This window comes from Sorex fumeus, unplaced genomic scaffold (assembly GCF_029834395.1).
Source record: "Sorex fumeus unplaced genomic scaffold, SorFum_2.1 ptg000136l, whole genome shotgun sequence".
Classification (NCBI taxonomy): domain Eukaryota; kingdom Metazoa; phylum Chordata; class Mammalia; order Eulipotyphla; family Soricidae; genus Sorex; species Sorex fumeus.
Genome location: NW_026606193.1, coordinates 5009038 through 5022667, shown reverse-complemented (window position 1 = coordinate 5022667; position 13630 = coordinate 5009038).

Genomic DNA, 13630 nt, shown 5'->3' with positions numbered 1-13630 from the left:
TTAATCATGAAAGTATGTAACTGTATCTCATTGTGATTCAATAAATAAATAAAAGCCTGAGTAATTTTTAAGTAAAATAATGTCTTATTATTTTTCCCAAACTTAATATTTTATAATATATAATACTGTCATCAATGGTTTCTTGAGGACATATTCTGAATCACACCCGTCATCACTGTAACCCTCTTTCTCCCCTCCCTCTCCCCTTTCCTTCTTCTCACCCTCTCCAGTTCAGTTGTGTATGTCAGTTCTGCCATTATGTTGCCTTTAGATCTTTGTTGCTGCCTCACTGTATATCTCTAATATCAGAAATTCTTTGATAAATATTTTATTTATTTATTTGCTTTTTTTGGGTCACACCCGGCGATGTGCAGGGGTTACTCCTGGCTTTGCGCTCAGGAATTACTCCTGGTGGTGCTCAGGGGATCATATGGGATGCTGGGAATCGAACCCGGGTCAGCCGCGTGCAAGGCAAACGCCCTACCTGCTGTGCTATTAATTTAATCTTGGGAAATAGATGTTAAATATTCTGTATTCAAGGCATTTGAACAAAAATACTTAGATAATATATTAAAACCAATTAATTGAATTTCTGACTATACTTTTCTATCTTCATCCCATTCAACTTCTCAAACATATTTTACATGGCTATGATACTCTTCATTTTCTTAAATTTACTCAAAGCTTATTGACCAAGCTTCTGGGATCCTTGATAGCTACATAATGCTAGTTCAGTTCTTGTTTGTCCACATCCTATATGATTGGTGATTGGCCCACACCTTCAATATGAAAAAAAAAAAGACTAAACAAAACTGTAAATATTCTTTAAATTCTCCTAAGATCCTGTTTTATTATCCAACTGTATAACTGATAGTTCAACATTGGTATATGCTATTCATCACAAACATTGCATGTGTAGAAAGTTTTGACTTATTAATTCATCCAAAATGTTTCTTTACTAATTTTTCTCAATTCAGCAAATCATGTACCCACTATTTCAATTAAAATGTACATAGTTACTACTGATTTCTTCCTCTCCTTTATTCCAAATATTGAAATCATCAGAAATTCTTTGATAAATATTTTATTTATTTATTTATTTGCTTTTTTTTGGGTCACACCTGGCGATGCATAGCGGTTACTCCTGGCTCTGCACTCAGGAATCACCCCTGGTGGTGCTCGAAGGACCATATGGGATGCTGAGAATCAAACCCAGGTTGGCTGCATGCAAGACAAACGCCCTACCCGCTGTGTTACCGCTCCAGCCCCCTAAATATTTTAAACTTGTTCATTTATTTTTCTCAACTTTATTACTCTAGTTCAAGAATTACCATCCCATTTTAAGATTTTTACAACTTTTAAATTGATATTCCTGCTTCTTCCTTTTAATATTAAAATGTCATCTAATGTAGTGATCATATAAAACATAATTCAGCATCTGTTAGTTCCCTGTACTAAAATGTTTCTTACTCTTATTACTAGCTTTCATAATACAACTCTACATTTCCTGGAATTTGGCTTTCAGTGTTCATGATGGTTAAAAAAAAAGCCCACAAACTTCTTTTCTCATCATTTAATTGCCAACCTTCTTTCTTCTCATAGCCTAGCATTCTGAGTTATTCCCTTAGCCTTTTTGGTGTGAGGTAAATTCTCTCAAATTCTAGTTATTAGTCATACTTTCATATCCTCACCTTTCCCTATACTTTAAAAATATGTGCATATTCTGCTCTTTTATATCACTATTTCAAAATAAAAAATTTCCCCTCTAAAAATAACTTTAAAAATTCAATATTTGTTCCATATAACAAGTTCAATAACTTTTTCTGTATGATTTATATTTCTGTAAATTACTTGAAAATCATAAAAAATATAATTATTTCACTATGAAATGATTTCTGAATAGACAAAATAAATGCAAATAACGAAATGTACAGTTAATATCACAGCATATTAAGAGCTAAAAATAGAGCAAGAAAAATAACGTCATAAAATTGGAAAAAAAATCAAATTAAGAGACTGTATAAACAACGACATATTTTTATAAAAATACTGCTAACAAAAATATGTTCTTCAGCCCTTCCACTACTTATGTTAATATGTTAGAAAAGCGAGTTCAAAACAATGAATGAATGACCTCAAGAGTAAATAAAGATAGCAAATATTTCATAATTATTTCCTCTATATTTTTATTTTTCCCAGCTGTCAAAAAAGCAGTAGTGATATCACATATTAAATGTCATCATATTATAAATATATATCATTGAGTCTCTTGAATTAAAATGAAACTTAAATACAAAATTTTAGATAGGGTAATTACCCAATTACATTTATTATGACACAAATAATTTAAAAAAAACAAAAGTTTCTTCTAAGACTAGAAATAAAACATTCACTTTCATCTTTATTTTCACAACTACTTTTTTGTCTCGTAGGAGAACTCATAGCAATTTTGAAATAGAATAATTTGACACTGGAAAAATAGAATGACATGTGTCACATGGTATCATATCCTTCTGTGACAGATAGTATAATGGTACACATTTAAAAAACCCTCAGGCCGCCACTATTTTTTAGCAACAATAAACCAATATATTCAAATTATAGACTATAAAATCAATAATCAAACTTTGATATCATTTCAATATAAAATAATAAGCTAGAAATGAATACAATCAAGAAAACCATTTAAAATTGAAAATAACTTTCTAGGAATGGACCTAGAAAATGTGAAAGTCTAAAACATCAAAAGCTGAAACTTGATCACTTGATCACTTGACATTCCATTAATCTTCGATTTGCTTGCGCGGGTGCCAGTAATGTCTCCATTTGTCCCTGTTGCATGCTAGTGTAGCCCAATGGTGTCTGTTCGCTCTAGGAACACGAAGAGCCTCAAACCGATCGTTCATGATCTTGATGAAGAAGTCTGGCCATCTGGTAGGTGGGCAGCCACGTGGTTTTTTGACATCCCGTGGAATCCGGTCAGTAACGGCTCTAGTCCAGTGGTCATCTCTAAATCTCATTACGTGACCAGCCCATCCGATTTTTGACACCTTGGCAAATGAGACAGCATCCCTGATTTTTGATCATCGACGGAGGCCGGAACTCCGGATTCTTTCTCTCACTTGAGTGAAACGTGATATTTCAAGCATAGCTCTTTCAATTCCTCTTTCGGAGACCCAAATAGAGTTCTCATCCTGTTTGCATAGGGCCCAGGTCTCTGAGGCATATGTTAATGCCGGAAGAACAGTGGAATCAAAGGAATGTGCCCAGTGCCGGAGGTTCTTCATCCTCTTAGCTATTTCTTCGACGTTCTTGAAGGCATTCCAAGACGCTCTCTTCCTCCTGTGCAGCTCGGGTGCCAGGTCATTTGTCATGTTGACTTATCGACCTAGGTACACATAGCTGTTGAATTCGGAGATGGTCGTTCTGTTGAGAGCAAATGGGGCATCAGGAACGAGGCTGTTTCTCATAAACATTGTCTTCATAAGATTCAGCAGTAGTCCAAATGGCTACATGTTTGGTGTTATTAAAACAATGTCATCAGCAAAGCAGAGGTGGTGTAGTTGCCGACCATCTATCTTCACTCCCATTCCTTCCCATTCCAGTCGTCGCATGATGTTCTCGAGGGTGGCACTGAAGAGTTTCGGTGAAATGGTATCACCCTGCCGCACCCCTCTCTTGACATCAACAATCACTTTGTAGAATGGTGAGATCCTGGTAGTGAATCCGCAATACAGCTCACGGAGGATCCTGATGTATTGGGCTTGAATGCCCTGATTGGCTAGGGCTTCAATGACCGCATCTGTCTCAACAGAATCAAAGGCCTTCTTTAAATCAATGAACGTTAGACAGAGCGGCATCTTGAACTCCCGAGAAACCTCAATGAGCTTGGTTATCATGTGGATATGGTCGATGGTGCTGAATCCTTTGAAGAACCCGGCTTGCTCGCATGGTTGTCCTTCATCTAGTGTTCTGCCAATCCTCTTCAGGATGACTCGAGTGAACAACTTGTAGATGACAGATAATAGGCAGATTGGGCAATAGTTGCCAATGTCATGGATGTCTCCCTTCTTTTACAGTAGTAGAGTCCTGCTTGTTTTCCATTGGGATGGAACCTTGCATTCAGACAGGTAGCATGTGAAGAGCTGAGCCAGCGTATTGATGAGTACTGATGGCAGGTTCTTCAGGTGTTCAGGTCTGACCTTGTCTGGGCTGGGTGCTGTTCGTTTCTTTATTGATGAAACTGCGTGTCAGATTTCAGAAAGGAGAACATTGGGAACGACATATCTATCCTGTGGAATTTGGTATGTCAGCAGGTGGACATGGCTATCGAAGAGATTTGAGTAGAAGTCATGGATAATCTTATCCATTGCCCTTCTGGAAGGTGTGATAGATACATCAGGACGTCAGAGGTCAGTCATCTTGGTCTTGTAGTTAGTTGGCTAAGGACAGGCGGGCGTTACAAATACTTTTCCTGGCTTCTGCCGCACCTACCAGCACTTTTGCTCTTTCCTGTGGATCCCTGAGAGCAGAGCTGCCTCTGGGTCCCATGTTCTGTTCCCCTGGGATGTTCTCACACAGTTCACCGTGTGTGAGCACTTAGAGGCTCGTTGGCCAGAATCTTCAAAAGCTGTAAGATTTTGTTAAAATATATAGACAAAAATAAATAGAATATCAGATCATAGAATAGAATCAAGACAGAATCCCAGGTATAGGTGTGTAATCTCCCGGTCTGCTAGGGAAAGAACCCGTGGCTCTCTCTGTCTCTGTCTCTGTCTCTGTCTCTGTCTCTTTTCCCAGCCCAGGGTGGCCTATGCCATGGGGTGGATGAAGGAGGAAGCGAGGGCCAGGTTGGTTGATGATTAGTTGCCATTTATTCCATTCTCCCCACGCACCTGTTCCAATCTCACTAAGCTCCCTATTCTGGTCTCACACTGCTCCTCATTCCTGTCTTCTTCTTTCTCTCCCGCTCATCTCTCTGTGCTCCCTCTCACAGCCTGGTCTCACGTCTCTCCACGCTCTTCTTCCTGCATTCTTCCCCTACATTCTTCTCCCTCTGTCCCCCTCAGCTAGTCTCTTCATGCTCCATCTTGCTGCCCTGGTCTCTCTCTAGTCTCTCTCCAACTATCCACATAGGGGATAGAACATCAACATATCAAAGGCCCTTCCTGATCACCAATAAGGCTCAAGGGAGGAAATATTGCCGAGGGTGTTTCTCCACTCCTTAGTCCAATAACTTAATTAACATCTTAATTCTTAACTTCTTAATATTAGTTATTTTGTATGGACACAGTAAGAGATACATTGAGCTTGTAGGCTCTCCTGGGGACATCTCGACACAGACTCAGACTACAGTGCTCAGGTCAGATTAATCATTAAAAACTCTAGCAGGGTCCAAATCTAGTTATTAATTTTTGGATCATGACAGAATTTGTCCATGACTGTTCTCTTAACTTATAGCTAAGTATTATGGCACTTTGTCCAGGCCCTTTTCAATGCCAGGGTAGCTCACTGCTTGCCCTGGGTCCATCCAAACCCTTGTCAGGACCCTGATTTTGGGGTGCTAGGAAGAAGTGGCAACTGAGGTTTAAGTCAAGAGAACAGATGTTGACAAGGTAATATTATCTGGAGTCAATTAATTCCCAACTTATAAAAGCATAGCATTAACTATCTTCCTGTGTCCATAAAAAAAGACATTGCTCTGAATTAACTATGCAAAGTACTTAAGGAGAAGAGAAAAACAATATTTACAAGTCAATAGAGCACAAAGAAAGAAGTAACAAGTAAACACAGAGGAATGGGAGCACTGTGATGGGAGTAACCCAATAAACCTAAGCTCCCTGTGGCAAGGCAGAATGTACAAACTAATGTTGTCCTAAATATAGGGACAGTTGTTCTTTGATAAAAACAAAAACAAAAATATGAAATGGAGCAAGGAAAACCTCTTCGACAAATTTGGTGTGAAAAATACTCAATCACTTGCCCTCAAATGAATTTAGACCCCTTAGTAACATCATGTACTAAAGTCAAAAGAAATGGATTAAAGACCTTGATACCAGCCTGATTCCATAAATTACACTGAAGAAGGCATATATTGAACATGTAACATTGAAGCTAGAAGTTTCTTTAATGATTCAAATGCCCTTTGGCCAAGCAACTGAAACAAAGATAAATAAATTGGACTGTATAAAACTAAGAAGCCTCTGCACTCTAAAGAAAAAAATGACCAGAGTAAAAGGGGAGAGAATATTTGCCACCACTCATTTAATATCCGTGAGATATAAAGAACTAGTTGATGCAACAAGATAATACAGCGACTCACATCAAAAGCTGATGGTGGGAGTGGAAGAGGAGGAAAGAGATAAGAAATCTGCTCAAAAAGGACACGCAGGTGATAAAAAAAGGTATATGAACAATTCTCTGAATTCCTTATTATCAGGGAATTGCAAATTTTAAAAAATGATATCATTACACACTAGAGAGATATTGGCACACTTCAAAGCAGCAAAATCACAGATGTGAGGGAAGCTTAAGCCTTCATTTGCTGCTGGTGGGAATGTCGACTAGTCCGGTATTTTGGAAAATGAAATGGACTCCTCAAAAAAATTGGAATATATCTTCTATATGACCCAGCAATTCCACTTCCCCCAAAACCCAAAAACTCTTCATAAAACACATTGCACTTTTATATTTATTCATAATACCCAAATCTGTAAACAACCTATGTTCAAGAACAGTTGCCTGTATAAAGAAATTATCACACATGTACAGAATAAACTTCTATTCTGCTATAAGAAAATATAAAATCACACAATTTTCTGCAGTATGATGGAACTAGAGAATGTTATGCATAATGAATTTAGTCAAAAGGAGTGGAATAGGCACAGAATGGTCTCTCTCATATGCGGCATATAAAGAAATATAGTAGGGAAATCAATATCCAAAGGCAGCAGAAACTGAGAACAGATCTGCAGTAAGAAGTTTATTACCACAGGGGGCTGGGGTGGGGTGAGGACCCTAGAATGAAGGTGGAGGAATGCAGATATACTGATGCGGCTGAGGTGTTTTATGTATGGATTCTACTGGTATCAGTATTATAAATCATTATTCTGAAACCCTCTTGGTTTTACAATTTGAGTTGTATTTTTTTCTAATTCGTTGATACCTTCCATCAGTATTATTATTTCTTTCATTCTACTTGTATTGGGTTCCTTGTGTTGTATTTTTATAGAAGCTTAAGCTGTGCTGTTAGGGCATTTATTTGGGACCTTTCTAGATAAATTCTAGATAAATTCTTCAGTCATTTCCGTTTTCTTTATAACACCACTGTTACTGGCTATTTCCCCAATGTTCTGGTAACTTATGTCTTCACTCTCTTTTGTTTCTAACAATCTCTTAGTTTATCATTTAATCTATTTAATGCAATGGTTGTTAAGTAATACATTGTTCAATTATCAAGTGTTTAAGTTTTCCCCCAGTTTCTATATTAATTTTTAGGTTCAAATTATTAAAACCTGAGAGAATAATTAATATAGTTGATGTCTTTTTGAGTGTTTGGACATATGCTTTGTGATCCTTTATGTGTACTATCTCATAGAATATCCCAAGTGCACTGGAGACCAGTGTGTACATAACTTTGAAAGTTGAAGGTATGTGGCTATTAGGCCCTTCTCTTCCATTTCTTTCTTTAATATCAGCGTTTCCTTGTTGCATATTTTCTATGTGATCTATGCAGTAGTGTTAGAGCAGTTTTAAAATATAATATTATTGTGTTGCTGCTATAACTGTCTTCAGCTGTTGATTTAAAGATTTTAATGGTCCCTTATTACGTGTGTATTTGTTTTAAGTTTATACATTCTTTTTGATTTTTTGATCCTTGGATCAATTACAAAATGGCTATTCCCACCCAAGTCTATTCTTTGGAGAGTATAATTGACTCTGAATTTTCAGGGGATTCCTTAGATTGTTTTTCTAGACTTTGACTCTGAGTTTGTGGTTAACCTGATTTTTCAGATGTGTCTCTTGTAGGGAGAAAAAGTTAGGTTGTTTTCTGAAACAGTCTGCCACTCTGTGCCTCCTCCTTCCTGTGGTGAGGTCTTTGACACTGAGTATGATTATTGAGATGAAGAAATTTGTCGTCAGCACTTTGTAGAAGTTCATGTGGTCATGAAGTTTGCTTTGTATTTTAAAGAAGGGTCTGTAAAATATCTTGCAAGAATAATTTCAGGATATCATTTCCTAAGCTGTGGTTTGTCCATGGAACTTTGTATCATTTCTGAAAATGTGAATGATAAACTAGCTGGAGAGAGTATTATTGTTGATTTCTGGAGAGGTGTACATTTCATTGAATTGGCATTTTGTGTTTATTTTATTTCACTGTTCTCTTTTGGCTTGTAGAGTGTGATGAAAGATCTGTTGCATACTTTAAGAGCATCCCCTTGTATGCAAGATCCTTTATGGATATTGCTTCTTTCAGTATTCTGTCCGTGGATTGAGTCTTTATTATTACCATGTGCTTGGACTCTTTTCTATTTGTGCATATTTAGAATTCTAAATTCTAGTTGGAATTCTAAAGCCCCTTATATCTAGGAGTATATGCTCCTCTACTCTGAAATTTTTATTTATGATGTCTTTGACAGTTGTTTATTCAATCACTCTCTGGTCCTCCGAGCACCCTGTGATTCTTACATTGTTCTATTAAAAATTATTCTGTACCTATCTATATTGCTAAACATTTGCTTTCATATTTTTCCTATTCTTTTGTTTCCTAAAGGTTTCTGTGTTTTATCAAGAAATTGCCCACTTTTTCCTAAGGGGCTGTTACTCTGCTAGGAGACCTTACATTTTTTTTTCTATTTCATATCCCACACTCCTCAATTCTGTCCTTATGATTGTAGTTTTAACATTTTTGTTCTCATACTCTCATGTGTTTTGTTGACTCTCTGCAACATCATTTCTTTGGGTGCTCATCGGTAAACACCCCCATCATGGTGTCCGTAAAGTCATTATCTGAGAAATCAGAGAGATGATGGGTATTGGTAGTGTATTCCAGGGTATTATTTTTATTTTTTAAGCTCAGTGGATTTAGTGGTGAGTGGAGTTTTGTGCACATTGCCCCAAGAAGCAATGATAACCAACACTCAGGAAGAAACAGATTGATTTTTGGTCTGAAAAAAACCAGGCCAGGGATTTGGGGGTAGACATATAATGTAGACCTCCAAGCCTACTCGAATTGGAGTCGAGCATCTTCCACCCAGATCCTCCAAATTCCAGTAGGCGGGGGTCACACCCACCACCTGGCCCCCTGGCGCCGTGTAATCCCATCAGCGGCCAAGACCCAGAGACTATAAAATCCAGATCCCGGAACCACGCGGCCGCATTCGCGGCCGCTCGACATCTTAACAGAACTTTTTTTTATTACATCTTATTGTCTTATTTCTACTTTGGACAAACTTGCAGGCTATCGAATGTAGCCTGCCCACAGGGCAGAGTCTGGCAAACTCCCCGTGGCGTACCAAATATGCCAAATACCGGTAACAATGATGGGTCTCACTCTCCTAAATAGCCTTGAATATAATCTCAGGGCTAGGATGAAAGAGACGTTACTGGGGCCTGCTCGAGGCAATCGACGAATAACAGGATGATGAAATGAAAATATAATGTAGGGGTGATGGAAGCATGGAGACTAGAGAGAAACTTCAACATCAAGGGGTTGATAGCCTTAAATGTATGTAACAAGGGCTGGAGCAATAGTACCGCAGGTAGAGCTCTTGCCTTGCACACAGATGACCCAGGTTTTATCCTCAGCACCCCACACTGCCCCATAAGCACCACCAGCTGTAATTCATGAGCATAGAGTGAGTTACCCCTGGGCATTTCTTTGCATGACCCCTAAACAAGCAAAAACAAAAGGGCATAAACATTAGTTGGTCCAGGTCTATATTTTTTCAGAATTCTTAATTAAAGATTAATAACATTAAAACATTTTGTTTATTATAATTTATATAAACTTTTCTTCTTTAAAGATTTATTGGAATAAGTTTACTGATTAAAACTAGATTATCCTGATACCTGCACCTTCCATTAGGCCAATGTGTTTATGTTTATTATATAATCATTAAGAGGAAGAAAGGAGGAAGGAAAAACTATGGAAGGATGGGAGAGGTGAAGGGAGAGAGTAAGAGGGGATATGAAAGGAAAGGATGGAGAAAGACTTAAGTTAGTTAACAGATACCTTTAAAGTTACTTTACTGCCCTGGATGCCACTGGAGTGATAGCACAGTGTTAGGGCGTTTGCCTTGCACGTGGCCAGCCCGGTGGAGCCAGGTTCGATTCCTCCGCCTCTCTCAGAGAGCCCGGCAAGCTACCAAGAGTATCTCATCTGCAGGGCAAAGCCTGGCAAGCTACCGTGATGTATTCGATATGCTAGACACTGTAACAAGTCTCACAGTGGAGACATTACTGGGCCCGCTTGAGCAAATTGATGAACAACAGGAGGACAGTGCTACAGTGCTACTGCCCTGGAAGCCAATATAAACACAAATGTAAGGTGTTCTAACAGGGCTGGAGCGATAGCACAGCGGGTAGGGTGTTAGCCTTACAAGCGGCCAACATGGCCAACCCAAGTTCGATTCCTCCGCCCCTCTCGGAGAGCCCGGCAAGCTACCGAGAGTATTCGATATGCCAGACACAGTAACAACAAAGCCTCCAATGGAGACGTTACTGGGCCTGCTCGAGCAAATCGACGATCAACGGGAGGGCCTTTACCTTTTACCTTTACCTTAAGGTGTTCTTAGTGGTGAAAAAGTTTTATTGAACAAAACATGCTTAGAAAAAATGCAAATGTGAGGGCATGCAGAGAGAATAAATATATGCTCAATAGAGAGCCTGACTTTTCCAGATTAGAAAGAGTGAGGGTCCTCCTGTTGTTCATCGATTTGCTCGAGCGGGCCCAGTAACGTCTCCATCATGAGACTTGTTGTTACTGTGTTTGGCATATTGAATATGTCACGGGTAGCTTGCCAGGCTCTGTTGTGCGGGCAAGGTACTCTTGGTAGCTTGCCGGGCTCTCCGAGAGGGGCGGAGGAATCGAACTCGGGCCGGCCATGTTGGCCGCTTTTTTTTTTTTTTTTTTTTTTCATTTTTTTTTTTCCCTTTATTTTATTTTATTTTTTTTAAAGTTGTAGATTTACAATTTTTTGTGCTTTGGTTTCAATTATACAATGATCAGATACCCATCCCTCCACCAGTGCCCATTTTCCACCACCATGGATAATATCCCTCCCACCCCCATCCCCCCATCCCCCCGTCTCTGTGGCAGGGCAATCCCCTGTGTTCTCTCTCTCCGTTTGGGTGTTGTGGTCTGCAAAAGAGGCATTGAGTGGCAAACATATTCAGTCCATAGTCTACTTTCGACATGCATCTCCCCTCCTGGGAGGATCCTCCAAACATCCTTTATTTGGTGCTCCCTTCTCTATCTGAATAGCCCTTTCCTCTAGGATACCCGGCTGGCCTCTAAGTTATGGAGTAATCCTCCTGGTGCTGATCTCAGCTATTCTTGGGTATTAATCTCATACTTTGTTACTTTATATCCCCCAGATGAATGCAATCTTTCTATGTCTATCCCTCTCTTTCTGACTCATTTCGCTTAGCATGATACTTTCCATATTGTACCACTTGTATGTAAATTTCATGACTTCATCTTTTCTAAGAGCTACATAGTACTCCATTGTGTAGATGTACCAAAGTTTCTTTAACCAGTCATCTGTTCTTGGGCATTCAGGTTTCTTCCAGTTTCTGGCTATTGTAAAGAGGGCTGCAATGAACAAACAAGTGCAGATGTCACTTCGACTATACATTTTTGCCTCTCTGGGATATATTCCCAGGAGTGGTATTGCTGGGTCAAATGGGAGCTCAATTTCTAATTTTTTGAGAATCGTCCATACGGTTTTCCAGAAGGGCTGAACCAGTGGACATTCCCACCAACAGTGAAGGAGTGTCCCTTTCTCGCCACATCCACGCCAGCATCGGTTGCTTTTGTTCTTTTGAATTTGGGCCAGTCTCTGAGGTGTGAGATGGTATCTCATTGTGGTTTTGATCTGCATCTCCCTGATGATTAATGATGTAGAGCATTTTCTCATGTGCTTTTTTGCCATTCGGATTTCTTCTTTGAGAAAGTTTCTGTTCATTTCATTGCCCCATTTTTGGATGGGGTTGGATGTTTTCTTCTTGTGGAGTTTAACCAGTATTTTGTATATCCTGGATATCAACCCCTTGTCAGATGTGTATTCGGTGAATATCCTTTCCCATTCTGTAGACTGTTTTTGTATTTTGGTCACTGTTTCTTTGGAGGTGCAGAAGCTTCTTAGTTTAAGATAGTCCCATTTATCTATCTCTGTTTTCACTTGCTCGGCCAGTGGCGTGGCATTTTTGAAGATACCATTAGCTTCAATGTCATGGAGGGTTTTGCCAACTTTATCTTCAATGTACCTTATGGTTTCTGGTCTGATGTTGAGGTCTTTAATCCATTTTGATCTTACTTTTGTACATGGTGTTAGGCAGAGTTCTGAGCCTATTTTTTTGCATGTAGCCGTCCAGTGATGCCAACACAATTTATTAAAGAGGCTTTCCTTACTCCACTTCACATTACTTGCACCTTTATCAAAGATTAGATGAGCATATGATTGAGGAGAGATGTCAGTGTATTCAACCCTGTTCCATTGGTCTGCAGTTCTGCCTTTGTTCCAGTACCATGCTGTTTTAATTATTACTGCTTTGTAGTACAGTTTGAAGTTCGGGAGGTTGATTCCTCCCATTTTCTTTTTCCCAAGAATTGCTTTAGCTATTCGTGGGGGCTTATTGTTCCATATAAATTTCAAGAGTGTTTGCTCCATTTCTTTGAAGAATGTCATGGGTATCCTTATAGGGATTGCATTGAATTTATACAATGCTTTCGGTAGTATTGCCATTTTGACAATGTTAAGTCTCCCGACCCATGAGCAGGGGATATCTTTCCATTTCCTCATGTCCTCTTTTATTTCCTGAAGTAGCGTTTTGTAGTTTTCTTTGTACAGGTCCTTTACTTCCTTAGTTAAGCTGATTCCTAGGTACTTGATTTTCTGGGGCACAATTGTGAATGGGATTGTTTTTTTCATGTTGCTTTCTTCTCTCTCACTGTTTGCGTATAGGAAAGCCATGGACTTTTGGGTATTGATTTTATAACCTGCAACTTTACTATACGAGTCTATTGTTTCTAAGAGTTTTTTGGTGGAAGTTATTGGGTTCTCTAAGTAGAGTATCATATCATCTGCGAATAGTGAGAGCTTGATTTCTTCCTTTCCTACCTGAATGCCCTTAATATCTTTTTCCTGCCTAATCGCTATTGCAAGTACTTCCAGTACTATATTGAACAGCAGTGGAGAGAGTGGGCATCCCTGTCTCGTCCCTGATCTTAGAGGGAAGGCTCTCAGTTTTTCCCCATTGAGGATGATGCTTGCTGTAGGCTTGTGGTAGATGGCTTTAATTATGTTGAGGAAGGTCCCCTCTATACCCATTTTGGCTAGGGTTTTCATCATAAAGGGGTGCTGGATCTTATCAAATGCTTTCTCTGCATCTATTGATATGATCATAT